Source organism: Phyllobates terribilis, unplaced genomic scaffold (genome assembly GCF_046119375.1).
Source record: "Phyllobates terribilis strain yellow unplaced genomic scaffold, ASM4611937v1 Scaffold_3__8_contigs__length_932513732, whole genome shotgun sequence".
In the NCBI taxonomy this organism is placed as follows: Eukaryota; Metazoa; Chordata; class Amphibia; order Anura; family Dendrobatidae; genus Phyllobates; species Phyllobates terribilis.
This window is the reverse complement of record NW_027362763.1, coordinates 759,556,402-759,574,416: the sequence shown is the minus strand read 5'-3', so window position 1 is coordinate 759,574,416 and position 18,015 is coordinate 759,556,402. Positions and strand designations below refer to the sequence as shown.

The following is an 18,015-nucleotide window of genomic DNA, read 5'->3' as shown; positions in this document are numbered from 1 at the left end:
TTTTTTTCATAAATAAAACTACTATTGAAATAATGGACACTGAAAGATGTTCAATGAAAGATGGTCTGTGCCTGATATGAGTTCAAAGCATTATGATGGGCAATCTATTTTTTCCATCTAGAATGCCCGTTCAAGGGGTTTATGTAAAGGCCCTCGTATACATTATATTAACATCAGCCGAACCTGCCTATATTATCTGGATCGCCCTATGGTGTGATATGTATGGGGGTCCTCAACAGTTGATTGTCGGGAGGGGCTTAAGGATCCAGCATATCAGTTTTTGGACTGTAGATACTTTTTGTTCTGTAGAAATAAGCCACCAGAGATGTCTTACAGGGTTATTTTCACAGAAAACACAAAAGCGCACAGCAGAGCGAGCGCTTCTGTGTATGGGAGAGCTGGGGTGAGATGTGTACAGGGGCTTAAGATTGATGTCAGATCTTAAAGGGGTTGTTCCCTGTCAATTAAGCTTCTAAAACAACAAACTGTGCTGTATTCCTATTCTTCAGGTCCACCAATGAGTCTCTGGTCTACTCTGGCAGCCATTGCGAGCAGTGGCAAACTCCCCCTTCAGAGCCACTGAGCTCACTGATTGGCTGCCACGCAGTCAAAGTCACCCCAGCGCCATGGCCTGGAGCAGCAGTGAAGACAAGCCGGTGGACCCGGGGAAGGTGAGTATTATTCAATTTGTTTTATAACAAATGGCATCTGATGTAGAAACTTAATTGAAAGATATCAACCCCTTAACAGCAATTGATTTGGGGTAGCCAAAAGTTTCCTTTAACTGACATCCCAGGAGTCTGGCTACAATAGTTTGCCTCTCTCCTGAGCCGGAAGGATCCAGCACAGCAAGGCTCTACAGAGATCCCGCCAAACTCTAATGTAATACAAATTTTGTGGGCCCCTGTAGAAGATAGTATCCGTTTGGGAAAGTGAAGATATTAGGGATGTTTAATTTCAAGGGTAAAAATCCCTTCCATGCTCTTTACTTAAAAGGAGCATGGCAAATGTATTTCATGCCTACACACCGCTCCGTACATTTCTTGAGCTTTTTCATCCATGCTAGATAAACTAAGCTAAATCTTTTGCAATTCTGAAATCCTATTATAAATGTGCAGGAGCCTTCCTGCAAATAAACCACCAGTTTTCACAGTAATTATACATATAAAATTCAAGAAAATGGATGGATGAATATACATGGAGGATGATGCTGTCCACCCCACGGCTTTCATCAGGAGTGTGAAAGACAAATCAGGTGGAGAATCCGGTACCCAAGGAAGGTTCTTGGGAGGAACTAGAAAAAATTCATTATACCCGGCAAATTAAAGACAGCAGAACATGTACCCTGCAGGGGATCCGGCGTCTCGTTACTTATTCTGCAGGAAAAGTATACCAACTAAACTATCCGCTTTGACGTTTGTCTGCTGTAAATGTCAGTGTTAGCTGATATGTATTCATAATGCAAATTAACTTGTAGTGTTCCAGACACATCCTAATATTTCTACAACACTGCTTCTGTGCTCAAACGGTTTCTGACCATTTCTTATAACCTTTCTGGCAAACTTTTTTTTTTTTCTTTTATTCCAATTCCAGCATTGAATAGAAATGTTTCCTGAAGTCCTAGATTCCCATAGTATACGCAAATGCACATTCGGGAGCCTTCCTGATGAGTAATAGCTCTATTGCTTTAGATTGTTGCCTAGCTGCAAAAATACGAAGAAGTGGGTGCCAACATTAAAGACCTTATACGTTCAATGGTGCGTGAAAGTTTGCAACCCCTAGGTCCTTTTTTATTTTTTTTATTGAGGAAAAATAATCCAAAGGTTAAAACTTTCAAAGTCCAATATTTTGACTCATTTGTTTGATTTCTCTATCTACTTTTAGGACTTCTGTGAAAATATGATGTCTTTTTAGGTCATATTTATGCATAAATGTTAAATTCTTAGGGGTTCACAAACTTTCAACCACCATTCTATTTTTGTTATTTTGGCTGCTTCTACTAAGCAGTTGAAAGTTGTTTTAGGCCTCCTTCACATGTCTGTGTTTGCAGTACGTGTGATATATGTTTTTTTCACTGATGTCACATGTACCCTTTATGACCGGTGGTGCGGTGTCCTTGTTTTTGCGGCCAGCTTGGATGACCAGGGCCAATACAAGTCTATGGGTCCATGTAAATTGTGTACCTCACACAGATGGCATATTGATGCAATCTATGTTTAACATAACCATGTATAGGAGAAGCTTTGCAATTTTTATTTTGCCATACCAGAAAAACACGGATAGCACACAAATTACACACTTAAAACACATTAATCCAAATCACTCATGGCACACTTATGGTCATTTGCAATATCATACTGTCTCTGTATCTTCTCTTTTGCTTCCTCCCCTGCCCAGGAGATGTGGTATGATCAGACCATGTTCCTGCACGGTCAGACACAGCCATTACACGGTACACAGCAGGGGCACATTTATAAGATTATCTCAGCACAAGAACATTATTTTTAAACACATTAAATTGTGGAACCAATTATTATTCAAAGATCTTTTGATTAAAATTAACTTTTGTTCTTGGGGAAAACCCCTTTAATTGCCAAGTCAAAAATTTGCAAACTGTTCCTCCTAATGTACTATGTGCAATGGATAATAGATGTGTTTTTCTTTATGGCTAAGGGATCTTTATGCACCATCAAGACCCTGGAGTGGCTGATACCTTTGCTCCATCTACAGCTGCATCACTGATTCATTGTTTGAGATAAATCTTTCAATTTACTGTCAGTATACATTTTTTCACTATTATCGTTAGTTATTGAATGGGAACAATTGGTTACTTCCAGTGCTCTATCTTTGTTATGTGATGATCAAAGAGGTACATGGTATTTTAAAGGGAATCCCAATGGATCCCATTAAAATCATTGAGGTTTGTCTTGGTTTTCTAATAGAAGGTGGAAAATGGATACCACATATCTGGCATGGCCCTGTTATAACTGGCAAGGAGTCTTGAATGCAGACTTCTCTATAGATACGGACACATGAATATATTTATTAGATTTGAACAATTCAGGGCTTCCTCTCGAGTTTAGTCCATAAAGCTGTAGACATTAGATGTTAAAACATGGGCTGTATATATATACTCATTTGTTTTACTGATTACTGGAGGGCAAAGTATGTGTGATAATCCGCCTCAAAAATTTTCTTGGAAGGCAAAAGAATGAAACAAAACTCTGCTCTGTTCAGCTATGAATAAAAATACATTATTGAACACATTAAACCTAAATTATAGTTCATTGAAATGCGTTCTTAAAATTTTCTGCCAGTGATTTGTACAATGACACATCCCGCCACAAGCATGAAAAATTAGATGTGCGATCGTAGGGTACTTGAGGCTGGCGTTACGCGCTACAGTTCAGCACTAAGCTTGTAAGTCAGCGTTGTAGGTATAAAAGACGCCGTACACTCATTGATTTTACAATACTTTTTCACTACATTGACTTAAAGATGTGAGATTCTCAATTGTTATGTTCCTTGCTGTACATTTGGGTGTGTGCCATCTGCCATACGTGCGCTTCGCATCAGCCGGTCATACTGAGCTTTTAGTTTTCGGTCTTTGGTTGTTGAGGAGCTAATCACCTGCTCGCTCAGGTCTGCAGCTGGGGCTTTATCTCCTATATTCATGCTGTATCAGATTGGGAGCTTCCCCTGTGAACTTTCAATGTGAATCAATTTAAATTCTTAAATCTCACATATATATCACAGCATGTACATCTCCCAGCAACAACTTTCAGAGAGGAATGCAAGATGGGACACAGCGACATCCAGATTCCTCACTACATAACCCGAGCATCTTTGGGCAAGTTTTATAGCTTAAATATTTTTTTTCTAAATATTCCCGACAAGACGTGTGTCTAACACTCGCAGAAGTTATTACTGTACCTCCCAGTGTCACACAGCATTATATAAATCTGCATTGCTCTGTACAGCTTCATTTCCTTCACTGCAGAATTTTATGCATTTCAAGGGGTATTCTCTTTCTTTATATGTTTATGGTATATCTGGTGAGACGCTCATCTGTCCTAGTTAATGTGGATGGGAAATCTGACCACTGCTCTCTATTTTAGGACCACACCTATCAGGGCCCTGTTCTCAAGATGAGAGTGGATCTCAGTCCTTTGAACCTGCATCTGTTGTACTCATGAGATGAAAATACCCCCTTTAAGGTTATTTTTTGGAAATATTTTTGTTACTATTGTTAGATCTTCACAGATTTTGTACTTCATTAATCAGTTGGTGCCAGATTAAGAGTGCTGGAGGCCATGATATATGGTACTATCACTGCCAAAATCTGAGAGTTAGGCTGAGTTCACACGATGCGTATTTCATGCGTTTCCGCGGCGTTTTTGCAGTTGCGGAAACGCCGCGGAAACGCATGAAAAACGCATGGTAGAAGGGAAGCAATGTTCCCCAATGGAAATCCGCATGTGCTGTGCCCATGATGCGGATTTTTCCGCAGCGTTAACGCTGCGGTCAAAAATCCGCAGCATGTCAATTAGGGTATGTGCACACGATGCAGAAATGCTCAGGATTTTTTCCTGAGCGTTTCTGCATCTCTCTGGCAGGAAAAAACGCATGCGGATTGTACATGCGGTTTCCTGCCAGGGACATGCGGAAATGAAGCGGTCTTCACTTTCATTTCCGCATGCGGGTTGACAAGCGCTTCCCAAGCGATTTTAGCATCACTTGGAAAGTGCTTGTCAACTTTACACTATATAAATCCATGCAACCGGCATGGATTTATATAGTGTGTGATGTCAAAAAATAAAAAATAAATCTATACGTTACCATCTGATGGCCCCCGGTGTCCTGCTTCATCGGTCCCGGCTGCCGGCAGTGAAGACTGTAGGACCTTCCGACGTCAGCGTCACGTGACCCGTCACATGACTCTGACGTCAGCGAAGGTCCTTCATTCAACCGCGAAGTGCGCGGGAAGCCGGCAGGACGCAGTGCGGGCCGTCAGAAGGTGAGAATATATATATTTTTTATTTTATTCTTTTTTTTTTAATGGTACCTGGGTCTGGATGAGAGTCCTCTCCTCCACACCCGGGTACCATCCGCACATTAGACCGCATGAAAAGCGCATCAACATATACAGTGATGCGGATTCCATGCGGTCTAATGCAAGTCAATGGCGGCAAAAGAGCAGCGTTTCCGCAAAATTAATTGACATGCTGCGGATTTTTGACCGCAGCGTTTACGCTGCGGAAAAATCCGCATCATGGGCACAGCACATGCGGATTTCCATTGGGGAACATTGCTGCCCTTCTACCATGCGTTTTTCATGCGTTTCCGCGGCATTTACGCAACTGCAAAAACGCCGCGGAAACGCATGAAAAACGCATCGTGTGAACTCAGCCTTAATTTTGCGGAAACGCGGCGATTTCGCCGCCATTGACTTGCATTAGAACGCGCCAATTCCGCAAGACAGCATTTGTACTTGCGTTATTGGCGCGTTCTAATATGCGGATGGTACCCGGGTGTGGAGGAGAGGAGAGTCTCATCCACACCCAGGTACCATTAAAAAAGCTGTAAAAAAAGAATAAAATAAAAAATAAATGTATTCTTACCATCTGGCGGCCCGCGCAGCGCTCCCGCTTGGTTCCCGGCACTTGCAGTGAGTTGTAGGACCTGCGGTGACGTCAGAGTCATGTGACGGGTCACGTGACGCTGACGTCGGCAGGTCTTTCAATTCAAAGTTGCCGGCAGCCGGGAACTTTTGTAAAGCAGGACAGCGCGGGCCATCAGAGGTAAGTATATACACTCTCTCGGGTCACACTATATAAATCCATGCTGTTTGCATGGATTTATATAGTGTGACCTAGTTGTCAAGCACTTTCCAGGTGATGCTAAAATCACCTGGAAAGCGCTTGTCAATCTGCATGCGGAAACGCATGTGGATCTGCATGTATTCTGCAGGAAAAACGCATGCACAATCTGCATGCGTTTTTTCTGCCAGGGAGATGCAGAAATGATGCAGAAATTTTCTGCTTCATTTCTGCATCGTGTGCACATACCCTAAGGGTGCATTTACGTTGAACATGTAAGCCGTTCTTGCTGGATGCCGGCCGATCTGTGATTGTTTAATAGTCTGATAAGACAGAACGATCATTAACATGACTAAGTGTGCATAGGACCTGTGCCACTGAGAACAACGGCATCCTGTTAACACAGGATGATGCGCTGCAGAGAACGATGATTTTTAAGCAAACCTAAAAATCCTTTCATCCATCAAATGAGCATTTTTCTTGTTTTTCAGGTGATTGGCAGCCTATTTACACTGATAATTGGTACTTGAGTGCGCCTAGAAACACTTGTTCCCAATAATCATTCAGGGTAAACGTACCCTAAGGCTGTGTCACGATTCTTCCTCTGTGTGGTGAGTGGAAGCTCAGCTGTCTAATCTGAGGCTTGGGCATTCTGAGCTGTTAGTGACAGTCCAGTCACCCTATCAGGGCTGGGGAGTGCTGGGTTTCCTACAGGTGTCTCCTTTTCGGAATGATTCCCAGGCTATTTAGCTGGCTGTCTATCCCTTATCTCTGCCAGTTCTAGGTGTGCTCAGTTTAGTGTGTTTTTGCTCTGTGTTCTAGTATTTTTTTTTTTTGACAGACCTTGGATTTGACCATCTGTTTGCCCTAGCCCTTTTTATCTTGATCCGCTACCTTCTTAGGATTCTGACCTGGACTGTGACCTGACTATGCCTTTGCCTCTCTCCTCTGTTAATGACGTACATTTCTGGCTTTTAACCTCAGACTCCATTACTTCCCCCACCTCACATTGTATTGGTAAGTATTGACTAGCATCATGCGAAGTATTTGCAGCTTTTTCAGCTACAGTCAGGAATACACACGTCTGTATACAAAGAACCGTTTTTTGCATTCAGTTTGCGCTTTCTTATATAGTGAAATAAAGCGTGTTCCTCTCCAGCTGCAGTTCGTTAAAATTTAAAAAAAAAAAACAAAAGTTAAAAAAAATTGCACTGTACCTATCTTCTTCAGTCATGTTCGGGTTCACCTAGGAGTCTCTTCGACTGTTCTGGCGCACCAGACTTTCATTTGGCAATTGCAAATTCCTTAGTCCTTATGCAGCTCTTCAAAGAGAACCTGTTAGCACGTTTTTGTAATGTAAAATAAACACATGGCTGTAATGGAGCTGTAATACAAATTAAATTGATAGCTTTGGTGAAGAAATCCACTTTGTGGTGGTTCTTTAATCACGATTTGAAGTTTTCTGTTAACTAAGTTTCGGAGCTCAAAGACTGGACTCTGCACGGAGTTTTCTCCTCCCTGTTTGTCATTTCCCCTTCCCCTCTGCCAACTCCGGTCTGTGAATGGCTGGTTACTGATTGAATGACCTGCCTCCTCTGTATGAGATTTAAAGACTGGAGGCAGGCGGAGAGGCTGAGAATCACAGACAGGGAGAAGAAGACCCAGTGCAAAGTCCAGCCCCTGTGCACCAATATCAAATTAGCAGGAACTTCAAATAATTCTTAAAGGGGTTATCTGGTCCAAATCAATAAGTCTGCAGTCACTTTGTGTGAGTGCAGACTTAAAAATCCCCCCCCCCCCCCCGCGCACGCCGGTATGTATGAGTTATACATATTCCCGGCCAGAGCCCGACTAGTGGGTGCGGCCTCACTCCATACACTTGTATTGCGCAAGGTCACAGCCCGACTACTGACGCAGCCTTCCATTGGGCATGACCGACTAGATGGCGCGGCTTCACTCAACACAAGTATATGGAGTGAGGTCGCGCCCACTAGCCAGGCTCAGGCCGGGAGTATGTAGAACACATACATACCCTCTGATCCCGGCTCAGAAACCGAATCCCAGCACACAGTGCAGAGTGACTGCATACTTATCGATTTGTGCTGGACAACCCCTTTAAAGAACAATAAAGTGGATTTCTTCACCAAAGATATCAATGTAATCAGTATTAAAACACCATTACAGCCTTGTCTTTACATTACAAAATTGTCCTGACCAGTTCTCTTTCAAGAGGTTCTCTTTAAGCCCGTGACCACACATGGTTAGTCCGGTACTGCACCTTAGCCTTTTTTTGTATCTAGCTTCGGTTGCAGGAATTAGACAGGAAAAAGTAGTAATATTGAAAAGCTTTTTGGCGTATAAAACAACAAAGCACCATCACAATCTAAACTGATTAGCATTAGGTATTAGCATAGTGCAGAAGAATTTGAAGATCTTTCCAAATTAGGCAACCGTTAAGATTCCAAGTGATTTTATTGACTACACTGTACTTTTTGGTTTATATATTTAATGAGTTACACATTATAGACAACACTTGAAGCGTAATAACAAGTTAATTACTTTAATATTATTTCTAATTTCTATTTCTAAAACTGCATTATGTTTATAGGAATGATTATAATCGGGAATTTGTCACTTCTACTGCAAGCCATTCCCTAATATAGTCTTTACAGTAATGGTTAGACTGGTGTTAATGAAGGCAACGTCTTCATGGAACACGTTTCATCTCCCCCTTTTTTTTGAGTGCCTTGTAGTGCTTCAGTTTTTCCCACATTCTGGAACCATTTTCACAAAGCCATTTTTTCCGATCATATATGTATTAAGGTGTCGTGTGAGCCTTCCAAATAACAGCAATTCTATCTATGTACATTGTTGCTGAACATTGTGGCGCTATATAAGATGAGCATTTATGTTAAATAGGTTCAAGGGTCCAACAGGCTTTGCGTTCAGCCAGTGCTGAATCATTACTAATTCCTTCCTTCTCTATAGATGGACGGTATATCATGTCGTAGTCATGGTGATGCTTTTTTTTTTTGTTCAGGTTTTCCATATAGGATACTCTCCACAGCAACATCTCACTCTTCCCAAATAGCTGTTCACTTGCATACAACATTAGATCCTTGGAGCATTTATAGCCACCAGGGTGCTGTTCTGTTTAGTTACAGAAAGGAGATCAGAGGATTTGGAGTAAAAAGAAAGCCCAGCGGCACCAATGTTCAGAGTGACTGATCTCGCACAAAACATCTAAGATGACAAGAGAGCGCGTCAGTTCATGAAGAGAAGGGCGCACGAATTAACAGCTGCTGCACCTCATCCTTGATGTAACATTAGGGAAGTGAATTCATTTTACAGACCTTGTGAAGCACTAAGACAAAAAGTACCTTTTACAGTATTAGTCCTTGACTAGGTTTTACTCATAAAGTGTCAATACGGGCAGATAAGCGACCTGAGCTCTGGAAGAACGATGTAAGATGAAGAAGATTCTCCTCGCATAGTTGCAAGTTTTATTCACTGTTTAAGAGCCATAATTACCTTTTACAGATTCCAGCTTGATATTTCGTATTGATGTTCCCGGTTAGTAGCCTCTGCTATATTAGTATAGTTTTATATACTGGATATAATAAGCTGAGTGCTACACATAGGCCCTGATTCATCAAAAAACATTTTCTCCAGAATTCTGTTGCAAAAAGCTTATGAAAAGTTGAAAAACATTTGGGGAATGTGAGGATTAGCAAAATTTTTACAACTTTTTCTAATTTTCATGTCTTTTTCGCTCAGCTCCGACAAAGTGGGCAGAGGTGGGGTGTGGCAAATTCATGATTAATGGTGTATTGTATTTTGGTGTGTTTTTTTTTTTTTTTTTTTTTAAATAAGTCACTATTTTATCAGTGATGACTTATTCCTTGAAAAGACCATACAAAGGACCAGGGGGCACTCATGGATGGAGGAAAGGTGATTCTAGCAGATAAATAGGAAAGGGTTCTTTACAGTCAGAGCAGTCAGATTGTGGAATGCCGACCACAAGAGGTAGTGATGGCCGACACTAGAACAGCTTTTATAAAAAGGGCTGGATGATTTTCTCAGCACAAATAACATTGTGGGTTATAGATGGTTTAGTGACACAGAATGTATAATTGGTGGATAAAGGTTGAACTTGATGGACCTAGGTCGTTTTTCAACCTATATAACTACCAGCAGGAGATCACAGCTAAGGGACTAGTAAACCTGCTGCCATGTAGCCCTCCATATTCATAGTCTTCCATATTTATGTGCTCTGTCTAAGCCTGCCCCCATTACTGATTGGCCGCTTTCTCCCTATGTACAGTGTACACTGAAAGCTAATAATCAGTAGTGTGGGCGGGATATACACCGTTCAAAACTGCAGCAAAAAAACCAACAAATGACACTTCGCTGCAATCAGGGTCTCTGCTCCCTACATTATGCTGCTATCAGATGAGGTAGGAAAAACCTGGTGACCTAATCCCTTTAAAGGGGTTGTTGGGTGCAAATCAATAACACAGTGACTGCAGACTTATGATTCGCCGGTTTCAGACCCAGGACCGGAGGGTATGTATGTGTTGTACATATTTACGGCCATTGGGCACGGCCTCGCTCCACGCACTTGTATGGAGTGAGGCCGTGCCCTGTCTAGTGACGCAACAGACTAGAGAACCCGGCCTCGCTTCATACAAGTGTGTGGAGAGCCAGGCTGCGCCCACTGGCCGGGAGTATGCATTACTCATACATACCCACCGGTCCCAGGTCTGAAATGGGTGAATATCGGCAGCACACAGTGCATGCGCTGGGGGGATTCATAAGTCTGTAGTCACACAGAATGACTGACTGCAGACTTAAAGGTGTTGTCCGGTCCAAATCTTAAATATAGACAATAATTCCTGCTGTACCTCTTCAATACTTTACTTTTTCAGAGGCCATTGTTGAGGAATGTGGTTCCTATGGTGAAAAAAAGGCGGAGAGGCAATGGCCTCCTGTTTACACTTTCTATATCTTTAAAATCTGGCCAGCGTTAAGTTTGGAAACATAAATGAAGGTGATATTCCCAAAACTTGTCTGACTACTTGGTATAAAAGGTGGATAAAGTTTCATCATTCCTTCACGAGCTGATGTATGTGGACAGTACCTGTGACAGAGTACAGTACCCCTCACAAAGATGCCAGGACAAAGGTCACATCCCTGCCATGTGTCTCTTCTGTCAAAACACCTGATCTGTAATTTTCAGATTTTTTTTCATTTCTACATTTCCCTATAGGAGTGAGCAGTGATGTATCTGGTTGTCTTCTTTTCTGTGTTTGCTCACCACCTCCCACACATTTAGCTTATTTGAATGATTGATTGCTCTTTTATTTCATTGTTTTTGTGAGCATTCATTACAGATTATTCCATCCTAATCCTTTTTTTACCTCTGAGCTAAATGAGAAGATTTTTTTCAGCTACCCTTTTTTCTTGTTTTGTGTGCGTTTTGAAATTTTTCATCCAGAACAGATGTTTGTCAAGAGAAAAAATGGTTGGCTGTCGAAATATTGCCTATATTTTGTTTTTTCTTTCAAGGGAAAAACCTAAAAAGCCAAAAGGGAAACTGATTGTAACCTGGGCGTAGGGTAAAGTGGATTCTAAATCCTCCTATTCTAGTCCCTCTGGATGACATTTCAAAACCAATTTTTTGATTTAAAAAGATCTGCAAATTTAAGATTTAAAACTCCCTATCCCATTCTGAAACTAGGAATGAAGCACTCAATTTTTTTTCCCCAAGTAATCTATGAAGTGGGTAAATACACCTGAAAATTAGTATAGTTTGATACCTGTGTCTCCCTGATGCTCCCTAGAACTTATCTTAAGGCTGTGTGCCCTCAATGCGGTTTTTATGCATTTCTGCGGCGGTATTTCCGCCGCGGAAATGCATTAAAAATGCTTGGTACAAGGTCTGTCATCTGGCATGGTTACCAATGATAATCCGCCTGTTTCATGTTGTGGAAATATCCGCAGCAGATTATCATTGCAGAAAAATCCGCAGCACAACCAATTTAGGTGCGATTTTGCGGCAAAATCGCACCCATTGACTTGAATTGAATCGCAGCAAACCCGCATGTATAATATCTATACATGCGGATTTGCTGCTTTTCAATGTAAATCAATAGGTGCAAAATCGCGCCGCGGCTGGTAACCCGGGTCGGGAGAGGAGGCTGTTACTCCTCTCATCTGACCGATGCTCTGGCTGATAACAGCGAGAGCAGCGTGGATGGGAGAAGCGGCAGCCGGCGTCTCACAGCCCACATGCCAGCGCCACTAAAATAAAAAGAATCAAAAAGTAAAAATAAAAAAAATAAACCTTCATACTCACCTCTCCGGCGGTCCCAGGTGTCCTCCTGGGCGATGCTGTCCTATCGGCTGCACACTGCGGGGCACGGGCTCGCACCCCGCATAGTGCTTTGAGGACCTGTGATGACGTCACTGATCACCTGATGGTCACGCGACCATCAGGTGATCAGTGCTGCAGCAATCAGCTGATGGTCACGTGACCGATAAGCTGATGCTGAGCGTGGGAAGGTTCACAAGAATTTTCCCACGCTCTCCATCTCACCCGGGCTCATTAGCTGATCTTCAGCTGATGAACCCCAGTGACTCCCTGCAGCACTGTATACTGACAGGGGGTGATTTTACACCCCTGTCGGCATACAGTGCTGTATTCTACAGCTGTGACATCAGTGATTGCTGATGTCACAGCTGTAGAAATGATCCAGATCGTCGTGGGACCTTGGCCTTACATGGATTACGTCTTTGACGGCGGACAGGTGAGGAATATTATTATTTGATTTTTTTTTACGTTTTTTTCAGGAGATTGTGGGCTTCGTGGAGGAGTGTAATAAAAAAATTGTAGAACTGTGTCTGTTTTATTTCATGAAAATTCTTTATTCTGGCCGTGTCTTTTATTGAAAATGCGCCGACCATTCTACTATGCGGTTAGTAATGGGGACACCCTCCAACCCCATTACCCTCTGCCACCGCTACAGGGCAACGTGGAAGAGCGAGGCTAAGCGCAGATGTGGCACATCTTATGGATGCGCCATTTCTGGGACTTCTGAGGGGTGATATTAATAGCCGCAGTATTCATGGCCCCTTCCATGGCTATTAATATCCGCCTGTAGCTGTCTAGTTTAGCCTTTGCTGGCTAGATTTTATAGGGGACTTCACGTAAGTTTTTTTCTGGGGTCCCCTTGTAATCTAGCCAGTAAAGGCTAAACAAACAGCTGTGGGCTGATATTAATAGCCATGGAAGGGGCCATGAATACTAGCCCCCTCCACGGCTATTACAAACCTGCAGCCGCTCCTGACCGTGGCCACGTGCCCAAACTCACCCGTAGCATGTCAATTTCTGTAGTGGACACTCTAGTCTCCGCTGCAGATTTTGACTGATTGAAGTGTCATATGCGGTGGATTCACATTTTCCAACAACTAAAGTGCGGCATTATAGCTCCGCGTTTTGGACGCAACATAAATATGTTGTGTCCAAAGCGCTGCTGAGTGCTGATCAGGGAGATGGGGACGTATGGGCTAACGAACCAGCAGTGAGATGTTAATTATGGCCACGGAAAATGTTTGCCTAGTGGCACATTTCTAGTCTAAAAAAAACAGCTCACAGCAGTCGCATCAATTACGTGAATAGAAATGCATATAATATACATCTATTGTCTATTCCATTTGTACAACAGCATGTGAAATTGATTGTCAATCAGTGTTGCTTCCTAAGTGGACAGTTTGATTTCACAGAAGTTTGATTCACTTGGAGTTATATTCTGTTAAGTGTTCCCTTTATTTTTTGGAGGAGTGTATTATGGCTCTGAATTGTTATTTTTATATTTTGTATAGAAAAGCCTACAGTTTTGCTGCCTTGAAGCTTTCATCCTGTCCAGACGCAAGTTGCTTATTGCTTAATATTTCAATATTGATCATAGATGATTAGATACAAACCCGCTATTGTAACGTAATTGGTCCGCTGTAATTTGTAGATTGATGTGCTTTAAATGGCTCACAAATCCTCAGGGGACTTTATAGATGAACAATAAATGTGTATTCTTATCCAAAGAAACCATCAGTGGAAGTTATTCACTTGCACAGGGGTTAGTGTCACTTGACCTTATTTTACAGCTAGGTTTTTGCCACAGTACAACTTTTTGGAGAACAACAGGCAAAGCCATCAAACTTTGTAGAAAATATGACGTTACACTAGAGCTGTAATAATGTATTTTATATAGATCCAGCAAATTCTGCAGTGCTTTTCAATTGAGTAAGCATTAAACAAGTTAAACATCAAGTATTTTTTAAAAAGAGGTTCCTGCCAATAAAAACGTAATAAAATCTAAATATATACATATATATATGGACAGAATAGGTAATGGTCCCCTTAAACATTATATAAAAGTCGACCAAACCCGTCAATTTTGGTAGATTCAAAAGACCATCTAATGTGTATGGCGCTTTTTGACTCTTCCCCATCAGATGATGTCGGGAAAAGAAATGGTCAGTTTCAATTCCTCGATCTTTTTATTCTGCTGGCAGATGAGCCATTGCCAGATTGTTCTATGGTTTACTACCTAGAGAACACATGAACCCTTGGCTGAGTTGTGAGAAATGGCTTTATGGAGCTTTTTATATTTTGACATTGATCTTAGAAAATCCCTTTTAAGGGTAGGTGCACACAGTCATTTTCAGGTGGATTCCGCCTTGAATCTTCTGAAAAACTGCCGCAAATCATGATCCTAATGCACAGCAGTGTAAATGACGCGCCCCCTGGGCCAGTGTTGTTGGGATACCCGGAGCCGGATCAGATGGGGGTTGTAGTCTCCGAGTGGCTGTGACCCGGTCCGTGCCCAGGGTGTCAAGCTCAGTGTGTGGCAGTCCTTATGATGTTACTAGATGTTCTTTTGTGTCGACTACGCCACCCGTTGAATTGCGGTCAATACGGCCGCCGCTGCAGCAGGGTCCACTGAGGCTGGTGATGTGTGTGCAGCTTAGGTAGTATAACCCCCAACGGGAGGGGTATAGCCTCAGGGGGTCAGTTGCAGAGGATGGGGGTTGTGGTGGTGCAGCGAGGATGGAAATGAGACTCAGAGTCGGGCTGTGCAGTTCAGGGTTTTTTACTTACTGCAGTTGTTCTGGTCACTCCGGCCTTGAGTGACCACCCGAGCCGTGCTGCGTCCACCAGGTCCTGGACTCGGTCAACTCCCAGGCAACTCCGGAGTGTGGTCCTGAGCTCCCTTTCTGTCCTGTCCTCTTCTCTGGCCTTCCCCACCAGGGATCCACCTATGTCCGGCTCCCTCGGGCCTCTTGGTGGTAAACCCTTGTCTCTGGGTTCCCTGACCCTATTCCTGGTCTGCCTTCCGGGTGGATTTAGTGGGTGATCGTGGCAGATCGATCCTGCCCACGACCTCCGGTTCCTGGCTAAGGTGTGCTGTAGCCTCTGCCAGCTTGGGATCCGGTACCCTGTTGCCAACTCTTCACCCTCTGGTCTAATTTGGGCTCTTGGAGTTCCTTCTCTCTCCCCCCCTCTGGGTCTTTCTTTCTCCTCTCTCTCTCTGGGCCTTGGAGCTGCTCTTCTCCTCTGCTCTGACAGACTGACCTCACTCTGCAAAAGACTGACCCTGATCTAAGATGGTTCCCACCTTATATACTCCCTCTATGTGTGAGCTCAGGTGACCAGCACCCAATGAGCTCCTAACTTTACCCAGACTGCTCCCCCTATCTGCCCCTACACTACTGGGATGTTCCACCCCCCTCCCACTCCAGCCAGGAACAGACTCTGTTGTACCTGCACATTTCTCTAGTGGGAGTACCATCGGTCTGTTCCCCGGAAATGGGATGTGTGTAGTGCATGCAGCTAACTGAGCTCAGTTCCACACTCCATCCTTACCCGGGAGTGGAATATCACACCTCTGGGTTGAGGTGCAATACCCCTGTAGCAGCCGAATCCTCAGGGTGCTACATAAAAATGTCACGGCTGTGCACATATATTGTTTTTTACTTTTAACCGTTAAAAGATGCTTGCTACAGAGCTGCCACAACGACGGGGAAACCGCTTCAGGAAATGACTGCTGACCTTTTCCTGAAGTTGCCTCACCTAGAAAGATTCGGTGGCTCTTTTGCCGGAAAAATAGACGCTGTGTGCACATACCCTAATGCTACCTACTTGTTCCCATGGTGAAACAGTTGTTTAAAATTTCCATTCCATCAATGAACCAAGTTCAGACCCTTATTAAAATGATAAAATTTCTCAGCTGAAATTTGTTGTCTTGACTATTATACTTCCTTTAATGTGTGCAATGCATGTTAGTAAAGATTTTAATCTTTTTTGGCATAAAAAACTGTTTTGTCTGATGACTGAACTTTCTACAAATGTCGGCCGACCCCACCAATATCCCCAATATCGACGAGTTCGGCCAACAGTCTGTGTATGGAGGCATAGGTCAGGAGAGAGTTCCATCGAGCATGTCAGATTTCAGACAGTCAATTGTGGTGTTGTCCCAGAGATAAGCCAGTGGCTTTCTCATAGAGAACACAGTTGCTCTTGGCAGTGTTAGATCGCTGGTGTGTGGCCAATAGCCATTGTGACCGACTTGACCAAATGATCAGCCAAAGCATCGTCCGGTCGAGCAGCCATCTAATGTGTATGGCCAGGTTAAGAATTTGAAATGGTTAACATGTCAAGAAACTGTTCATTCAATCTACTGACCGTTCGGTGTATACCTTAAAGGCAAATCCTATTAGCAAAAATCATTAATACTAGCATCCTGCAATTTTTTTTTTGCTTTCCTTGTTTATAAGAAAGAAAACTACCTCTTGGAAACTGATGTCCTAACCTGTTATCTCCTACTCCATTAAAGCTAAATGCTTGACTTGTACAGTATTCCTGTCCTTTTCGGCTCCCTCTCCACCTGGCTCTACCTACTGTACCACTTAGAATAGATGTACATTTTAGACCACACATGTCAAACTCTGGTCCGCGGGCCAAATTTGACCTGCTGGGTGATTATATTTGGCCCGTGAAGCTGGCACTGCCTCCCATTATACTTTATGGAAGACTGTGTGGGGGCCATTCTTCTGTATAGAGGACTGTTTGGGGGCCATTATTCTGTATGGAGGATTGTGTGGGAGCCATAATTCTGTATGGAGGACTATGTGGGGCCCATTATTCTGTATGGAGGATTGTGTGGGAGCCATTATTCTGTATGGAGGACTGTGTGGGAGCCATTATTCTGTATGGAGGACTATGTGGGGCCATTATTCTGTATGGAGGACTGTGTGGGAACCATTATTCTGTATGGAGGACTATGTGGGGGCCCATTATTCTCTATGGAGGACTATGTGGGGCCATTATTCTGTATGGAGGACTGTGTGGGAGCCGTTACTCTGTATGGAGGACTGTGTGGGGGCCATTATTCTGTGTTGAGGTCACCATACTTTGCTGGGGGGTAAGTAGGGTTATCATACTGTGTGTGTGGAAGGTACTATGGAGGAATTCACTGTGGGGTTATCAATACTGTGTTTGGGGGCCACTTTTGTTGGCATCATATTTTCTGTATTTATTGATTTTAAGATTTTTTATTCTTTGTGGTTAAATATTTAAATTAGGCCATTGGGCGATATGCTTTTACTGCTCTTACATAACATATTGTATTATTCCAGTATGCCCCATTTGTGTTAGTGTTTATTTTATTCTAAGATCTATTAATTAAAATGTACTTTGTTTATGGGACAACCCCTTTAAGTTTGTTAACATACAAGAAAGTTCATAGTTATATTTGATGATGAGGAAAAACTTCCTAAATTGTAGACATTTTTTTAATCAAGGTTTGAGTTTGACATCCCTGCCTTAGACTGTAGATTGTTGAGCAAATGACCATCATTACGCCGATGCCACTATTCACATTTTACTTGAAATATGCCATATGCCTTTGATAGTCATTAAAACTGGTTGTACTTGGTCAATAATATTAAACAAATGACAATCATTCTAGAAAAGTTTCTTTACAAAAGTTCTTTCATGAACTACAGTCTTAGGCTGTGTGCCCACTATGCATTTTTTAAGCGTTTCTGCAACTGCAATTTCGCTACAGAAAGGCTTAAAAAATGCTTGGTAGAAAGAAGGTCTGCTATGTTACCCAATGATAAGCCGCATGTTCTG

General features: G+C 42.7%; 1 protein-coding gene across 3 annotated transcripts in view; it reads left to right on the top strand.

Annotated features, from left to right (window-relative positions):
* Nucleotides 1–18,015, top strand: part of MACROD2 (mono-ADP ribosylhydrolase 2) — a 2,798,553-nt gene that overhangs the window by 567,181 nt on the left and 2,213,357 nt on the right. The window lies entirely within an intron of this gene.